At 37.2% G+C, this 8,379-nt stretch overlaps 1 pseudogene; it reads left to right on the plus strand.

The window, feature by feature from the left end:
- The window catches only part of LOC107715792 (inositol 1,4,5-trisphosphate receptor type 1-like), a 146,758-nt pseudogene that overhangs the window by 83,258 nt on the left and 55,121 nt on the right, over positions 1 to 8,379 (plus strand).

Here is an 8,379-nt window from a genome sequence, read left to right on the forward strand (position 1 = left end):
ACACATGTATATTGAAATCCCCCAAAATTAAAATTTTGTCAAAAGAGGGGACAATTGCAGATAACAGTTCAGAGAATTCTTGTATAAAATCCCCATGAGAGTTTGGGGGTCTATAAATTAAAACACATAGCACAGACTTAAAAGAATTCAATGTAATTAGCTGAGATTCAAACGAACAAAAAGAGTCCGAGGGTAAAAGTCTACATTTAAACTTTTCTTTAAAAACAACTGCAAGACCCCCACCCCGGCCAACGGACCTAGGGGTACTGAAAAAACTGCAACCAGCAGAAGAGAGTTCAGAGAGTGAAGACGTGTCGCCAGCATTAAGCCAAGTCTCAGTAACAAATAAAAAATCAAGTTCGTGAGAGGCAAAGAGATCGTTCAGAATAAAAGTCTTATTTGCCAGAGATCTCGCGTTTATCAACGCCAAGTCAGTGGGGACCATCACATTTTTGATTATCAGTGTTCTTCAAAATATCCTCTTTTATGTTCAACATAAGAAAGAAACTCATACAGGTTTGGAACGACATGAGGGTGAATAAATGATGACAGAATTTTACTTTTTGGATGAACTATCCCTTTAATTCATTTATAAAAGACACAGCCTTGTACTTTTTCATTTCTTCTCTGATTTTCTTAAATATTCTGATCCAAATCAAAGTTTACTAACCAAATTTCAGGGTGAATCCTAAAGAAGGATCCTATATGGATCCCCAATCAGTAAGAGTTGCTGTTGCAACAAGAACAGCTAAATTACAGCTAATAATATTTCTATTTTTGACTTTTCTCTGACTTTCCAAAGTTTTTCATTCATTCTGTGAACTAGTTGAATTGGTTTATGAGTTGAAATCCTTTCTTCAATTTATTTATTTAGTTTTTAAAATGCCTGTGGAGAAACTGAATGAGGAAGAAACCTTCTGAAACCAAGGCTGCAGAAAAGTGGTCTGTCGCTGTTGTACATTTTGCATGTAGCCACATACTGTATATCCATGTGTATGACAGACAGGGAGAAGTAAGGATGAAAAGCAGACCTACCGCTTTTCCAAGGCAGCTGAGGGCATGGGCCGCAGTGTGTAGTAATAGTAGACAGGATCCATTACATAATCTGGATAAAAGTTTTCTCTCTCTTTCATTCCTCTCACTCATGGCTTACGTTTCTAGCTTTGGCGCCCTGTGCGGTGCTTATGTAATTAACATGGTTTCATTCCCGCTCTTGCCTCTGTAGAAACACAACTACGGTCCGACGTAAAACAGATGGCCTGTAGAATAGGTTAGCAGAGTTTGATGCTGCCAAACAACAGAGTTTGTATTCATTAAAGGGCAGGGGATTCAAAAACAAATATTATGAAATTTATTATTTATTAGTTTTCCTGTTTTTACCCCCTTTCCTGCTTCCTTTTAGGGATTATTTTAGGGCTTTATGGATAAACTGAAGCTCATGCTCCTCTGCTCTGCATGATGTTCCTCGGTGCCTGTCTGCTCCCAAACACACACACGTTCACACACATACACACCAAGCCTCTCATTTAACTGCATGATGTAATCTGCCCCACTTTTTTGTGCATGTCTAAATATTGACTAATGTTCTCAGTCTTGACCCCTTTCTTTTTTTTATGCTTCTCATTTTTCTTCCCTCCTTTTTGCTTTCTGCTAACTCACGTCACTCAGGAGTTTGATCCAAACCAGCCCCAGAAGCAACTGGAGGATCAGAGAAGGGTAGGTAAAGAAACAGGGCTCGGGGCACGGGACGCACACCCTGACCACCGCTTGATTTGCCCATTCACAAACTCACCCTGTTCACACCCTCCTGTCTGATCCAAAGGGGTGGAGGTTCCACTGGATGACTATTTGCTCTTTATGTTTGTAGAAGGTGATTTGATCCGTTTATAGGTGATTAACATCTTGATGTTGTGATTGTGTGTGTGGTTCCACGGACTGGGGTTCGGGGGTGTTTCGAGTGAGCAGTTGGGTTTGTTTTTAACTGTGTAATCACTGAATTAGGATCAGTCTTAATTGGTGTGGTGTCTTGTATCCGAGGCTTCTGGTATTATGAGGTTAGAAGCGACTAAGGAAAGGGATCTAGCGTTATCAGATTCTGTCTTACTTTCTGACCTGTTTCTGACTGAACTAATCAAATGTAACAGGACGAGGTAGGGACTGGTCTTGAGGAGGAGCTGAGTAGCATCCCACAAAGGAAATTAATTCGGTAACACTTTCCTTAAAGCCTGTTTGTGTAACACGTTATTGAGAATTTCAATATAATATATTACATAATACACCTTTAGACAGTTAACATACAACTTACTGCATAACCTATACATAGTTACACCTTTGCTAAGTGAGCACTCAAAGTTTATTATGAGTTATGCTCTTTAAAGGTGTAGCAAGTATTATTATGAAGCAGTATAAGCCATTGCAATGTATATAAAGCAATTTGGCATTTTAAATACACTATCATACAAAAGTTTGGTTAAGATTAGTCTGCACAGTAAAAGCTGTAATATTGTGAAGTATAACAATTTAAAATAATTGTTTTCTATTGTAGTTGTGTGTTTTTTTAAGCCTAATTTGTTTCTATTATGCTGTATTTGTGTTCAAGAAACATTGAAAAAAGTTGTTCTGTTCATTTGTTTTTTATGGGAAAAGATTTTTTAGGACTCAATAGAAAGTTCAAAAGAAATGTCTTTATTTAGAGGCTTGTTTTAATTTATTTCTATTTTATTAAAATAGAAATACTTTATATGTCTTTACTATCACTTTTGATCAATTTAACGCATTCTGCCTGAATTCAACTATTGATACTAACTATTAAAGCAAATCTTACTGACCCCAAACGCAAACAATATACAGGCTTCAAGTTAAAGGGGTCATGACATGGATTTTTTCATTTTAATATGTTCCTTGAGGTTTACTTATAACATTAATAGTTTTGTGTAAACGTTTTTTGCACAAAAAACAACAAATAAATGTGGAAAAATTATTTTCAACCCTCATTCTGGCCCTCTGTCTAAAACGACCTGTTTTTAAGGGGCGTGTCCTTTAAGGCTTCTCAGTAATCTGCCACTGTTATGATTGGCTAACGTGATTGCATAGGAAACTGTATCAATGCCCCCTCCTATTGCATGTGAGTTTTTTGACAACATAATCAAAATAAAACGGTCATTTTCAGACAAACATTATGAAATCATTTACTTATGGTTTGTGATGCAGCTGCAGTCAGATCTAGTTCTGCTTCATCTTTCAACAAATGTTTCTTTGTGAACTCTCCATGACCCTGTGCCTCGTTTACAAAACAAAATGCTCCGACCAATCCTCTGACACTATCCCGGGGTGCCATTAAAAATAAATTATCCACTTGTTACTTACGCTGGGATCCTTCTGATATCTGTACAAAGAAGCAAACAAGCTTTTTAAACCAAACGCGTCAAAGCAAACGTTCTTTCACTCTGTTTTTCCTGACGACAGACTCAAGCATGTGGACTGTGTCAGAAAGCAAACGCGCATCTGTATACTGTATCCAGTGTAGACAAGATAGCGGCAGTGATTGTAATTTCTGTTTGCTTTTGACGCGACACTCGCATTCAGCATGATCAAGTGTCAGCCGTTAAGCGGCTGAACACCAGTGGGCGGGGCCTATGGTGAGAAGAAGACTATTCGACAATTTCTTGCTCTGGAGGCAGTGTTTATGCAAACGACTGCGCCAGGTGATGTCACCTTGCCCCTCGGATTCAAAATAGCCATTTTTGGAGCTTGATTAAATAAATATTTTGTTTATAATGAGGAGGATGTTTTAAGCTATGAAACTTGCAGGATTTTTAATGGTATAAAGACCTCTTATATGCCAAAAAAATCGAAGAATATTTGATTTCTCATGTCATGACCCCTTTAAATGTTGGAAACTCTTTGTTTCTCATTGACCACCCGTGGAAGGATACGTATGTGTATTTCTCCATTAAAAAAAGATACAATATAATATCTAAAATCTGCAACCACATTCATGTCAAAATCTTGTTTGTTTTCATATTTTATTTCTTTATTTTCAAATCAAACCATTTGATGATATCTGTCATGGTGGCACACTGATGTTCGGCGTTGATGATGTTTGTCATAATGCTCCTCCTGTGACTCCGCCCCCTTCCCTGTTGTCAGAGTGAAGCTTTGAGGCAAGTCCTGGTGAACCGTTACTATGGCAACTTCAAGCCGGGAGGCAGGCGAGACAGTTTGACCAATTTCAGCAACGGGCCGCTCACCCCCGGCGGGCAGTCCAAGACTCCTACAGGTTTGTGCAGCACCTTAAATTTCTTATAATAGATGATGCAAGCTGACCTTTTCAAACATAGACACCAACTTCATTTTGTAATACCCCGCTGTTAAGATGACTCCCTCCCCGACCACTTTCTTCTCTATGCTACGTGTTCTGTATATTCGGAGCCATCGCTGTTGCCAGGCGACAAGAATGTGGCACCTGCACTTCCTGTGTGAATAGCCTCCAGACACACCTAGCGAGTGTGTTAAAGCGGATATCTCTTTAGAGGAAACTGCAGATGATAGGAAAACTAGGTTTAGGTCAAACTTTGACCCAAACTTACCAAAAAGGTCATTTGTTTGGTCATTTATTGACTACCAGTCCTTAGATTTCATGTAAAATTGGTGCAACATCTCATCAAAAAGGCCTGTTCAAGTTCTTAACACTGAATACAGTTGAGATTTGGCCATGAATTGGTTTGATTTTATTTGATTTTTGTTGTACCATTTAAATTTGATCGGAACTGAAAAAGGGCAGCAATTATATAAGAAATGGACTTGTATTTGGACAAAATTACAATAATTGTAATAGATTTTTTAGTTCTGTAATGACTGAAATATTCAGTGAATGTGTATGCATGCACATTACAATTCTAACTAATATCAAAATATTGTCATATGAAATGTCATGTAAATGCGTTGAACTGATTAAGCCAATATTCCAGTGTCTGGTAAGATGTTTTAATGTTTATAAAAGAAGTCTCTCGTGCTCACAATGCTGAATTTATTTGATCTAAAATACAGTAAAAACATATATTTACATTATTATTAAAATAAATGTCTAATTTTTTTAATGTTAAATATTACATATTCAAATATTAAAATACATGTTTTTTAAATCAATGTTTTTAAATAATTTTTCATATTACAAAGTAATTTATTCCTGTGATAGCAAAGCTATCATATCATATAGCTATCATATACTGATTTGGTCGTCAATTGTATTAAACATTTAACTTGTTACAATCAATGTCAAAAACAGTTGTGCTACTTCATATGTTTGTGGAACCGCAATATGTTGTTTTTGCTGGATTTTTTGATGAAGAGAACTTTAAAAAGAACAGAATTTATTTGCAATAGAAAGCTTTTGTAGCATCAAAAAATGTCTTTACTGTCACAAAAAATCACCCTCCCTTGAAACTTTTGAACTGTGGTATATGTATAATATTTATATTTAATATTCTTTATTCCCAGGAGGTGGTGGAGGTTCAGTGGGCAGTCGAGGGGAGATTAGCCTGGCAGAAGTGCAGTGTCATCTGGACAGAGAAGGTGCGTCTGACCTGGTCATTGACCTCATCATGAACGCCACGAGTGACCGAATCTTCCAGGAAAGCATCCTGCTGGCCATCGCTCTGCTGGAGGGAGGGAACCCTGTCATACAGGTGAGATCAGCTCTCACTTCTTTTGTTTTTGAGGGGTTGTTTTTATGACTTACATGAGATAAGCCTCTGTTCAAACCTGCAGTGAATTCAGATACTGTAGTAAACAACGATTGTGGCACTTGTGTGTGGCACAGTGTGTCAGCTGATCCAGGGCAGATGTGGTAAAATTAACAGTATGCATGACAGAGCTAATTACCAAGTGAACAAAAGCATATCCAGACCCTTTATCTGAATTGCTGTTTTGATGCAAGGTGGGGGTTTTGCATATCTCATCTGTGTGTAGGAAAGCCGTGTCCTTTCCTTTGAAATGCAGGGCATCCTCCTCTGGTGCAAAACAGGAAGAGGGAAGGAGAGCATGCATTGAATTGAGATAAGAAAACACTAATAAGGCCGCTGCAGGCGCGCCAGATAGCTTGGGTCACTGAGGAGTCAGTGGGTAAATTGAAGAAAACAGAAAGTGCAGAGAGAGAGAAAATGAGAGAGGAACTAAAGGAATGCAGGGAGGCTAAGGCTGTTTTCAAAAATAGCAACTTTCTACTTAGTGAATATATTTATGGTAGGTTAAACTTACTAAAAATAGGCATTATTAGTAAGTACGGTATTGTACTATAGTATCACATGACCTCATTATGTTTGTCACATGACCTCATGAAGCTACATGTTTAATTAATAGGTGTCTATATATCATCTTGGCAACAAAAATGGGTATTTTTAATTTTTGATATGTTTATTTATTTTGCTTTGTTTTGTGTAAAACCGTCTTCATATTTTGCCGTTTTGTTTCGTTTTGTGTAAAACTGTCTTCATATTTTGCCATTTTGTTCTGTGTTTTGTTTCGTTTTGTGTAAAACCGTCTTCATATTTGGCAGTTTAGTTTTGTTTTGTTTAGTTTCGTTTCGTTTGGGGAAAATATATTTGGCAGTTTGATCAAATTATTACGGTTGCCGAGAAGTGCAAAATCACAATTCTGAAAACAAAATAACAAATTACAAACGCAAATGCAAATCTAAAAACACAAAATAACAAATCAGAAAACACATCAACAATTCCGAAAACAAAATAACAAGTCAGAAAACACAATGACAAATTCAAATTAGATTTGCATTTGCGTTTGTAATTTGTTATTTTGTTTTTGGAATTGTGATTTGTTTTGCACGTCTCGGTCACCGTAAATAATAATTCGGAACCAGAATATATTTGACTTGTTTTATTTTTAAAATCAATTCAAGTCTATTTATATAGCACAAAATGCATGTTTATTTGCAATATTTTTATCATTTAAAAAAAAAAATCTAAGAACACATTGCATTTTCAGAGTTATTTTATATCATTGAGATATTATATATGAAGACTTCAGATGCAAAAATCTCGAAGTCAGTCTGAGATTTTTCATTCAAATGAGCTTTTTATCAGGCTCCTATGAAAATGTCATCGGACATTTAAAAAAAATAAGGCATTCAATAACTGACTAATCACCTTTTATTTGCCATTAAAGTGAAATGACTGAACCTAAACATAGGAGCCTAATAAAAATGCTCATTTAAAAATCTCAGACGGGCTTAGAGGTTTTTGCATCTGACGTTTTCATATGTATATATATATATTAGGGCTGTGATGCGGTTGTCTACTGCCACCGACGTCACGCATTCTATAACAAGCATAATACAAAGTTTTGTATACAAGTGTAATAACAGTAATAGTTGCAAATTATTTTATTTAGACTATAAGTCTATGGTAATTCACAAATGACCTCAAATGCCATACACAGAGTTTCCTTTAGATTGGCAGGTTTGAGCGCAGGAAAATCCAGTTTATGCATTCAGCAAATTAATTTTCTTTTGGGCGATGGACCTTGTTGGGAAACCAAATACTACATCGCCGATCTGGAGCCATCTCCATTCATGTCAGCCATCCGCGTTTGTACAAGTTCCCATGATCGCAAACGCTTGGCTGGTCAGGTTTGGTGAGGCTTTCTCCAAACTGGCCAAATACAAACAAGACCGTGATAAATGAAAGATGTTAACAAGAAATGTGGCAACGATTCCTATTTCAATGAGAGCGCGTGCAGATGAGGAGTTAATGTGCCGCTTGCTTGGTGTCTACAGTGAACAGTGTCTACACCGGACGCAACACCGCCGCGTCGCAACTAAAGTCTGTCTAGTGTCTACACAGGACATTTGAACTCTGTGTCAGAACCTCATAAATAGGACGTGGCAGTTTACTGTCGGGGATTTGTCATGTCGTGTCGTGCCGCATCCAGTGTAGCATCACTGATTATAATGAGTTTTAAAGTATTTTGTCGCACTGCGCCGCTCGCGTCCGGTAGACAGGGTGTATTTAACTTTCTTATTTAGGCTACTTTCTTGTTTATCTGTATTATTTCTTTGATATTTATTTTAGTGTTTTGCAGGCTGCGTATTCACTGACAGAAGTGCTAAAATAAACACGAGCTGATGAGTTAAATCGGGTGGGTTAGATGAGTGAGACAGTGCTAGGCTGCTCCAGGACAGTTTTGAAAACCATTTCAGAGACATGTTCTTAAATGTGACTCATATAAAATATATTACATGCATGCACAGTTTTAAGGCAGCTTTAATCGCCTTTTTGGTAACTTCATGACTTAACTGACCACGGCATTGCATGCACGTAGTTTATTTCGCGCTTTGATATGAAAGGATACAGGCTACAGCGC

Source organism: Sinocyclocheilus rhinocerous, unplaced genomic scaffold (assembly GCF_001515625.1).
Source record: "Sinocyclocheilus rhinocerous isolate Xijiao unplaced genomic scaffold, SAMN03320098_v1.1 scaffold899, whole genome shotgun sequence".
In the NCBI taxonomy this organism is placed as follows: Eukaryota; Metazoa; Chordata; class Actinopteri; order Cypriniformes; family Cyprinidae; genus Sinocyclocheilus; species Sinocyclocheilus rhinocerous.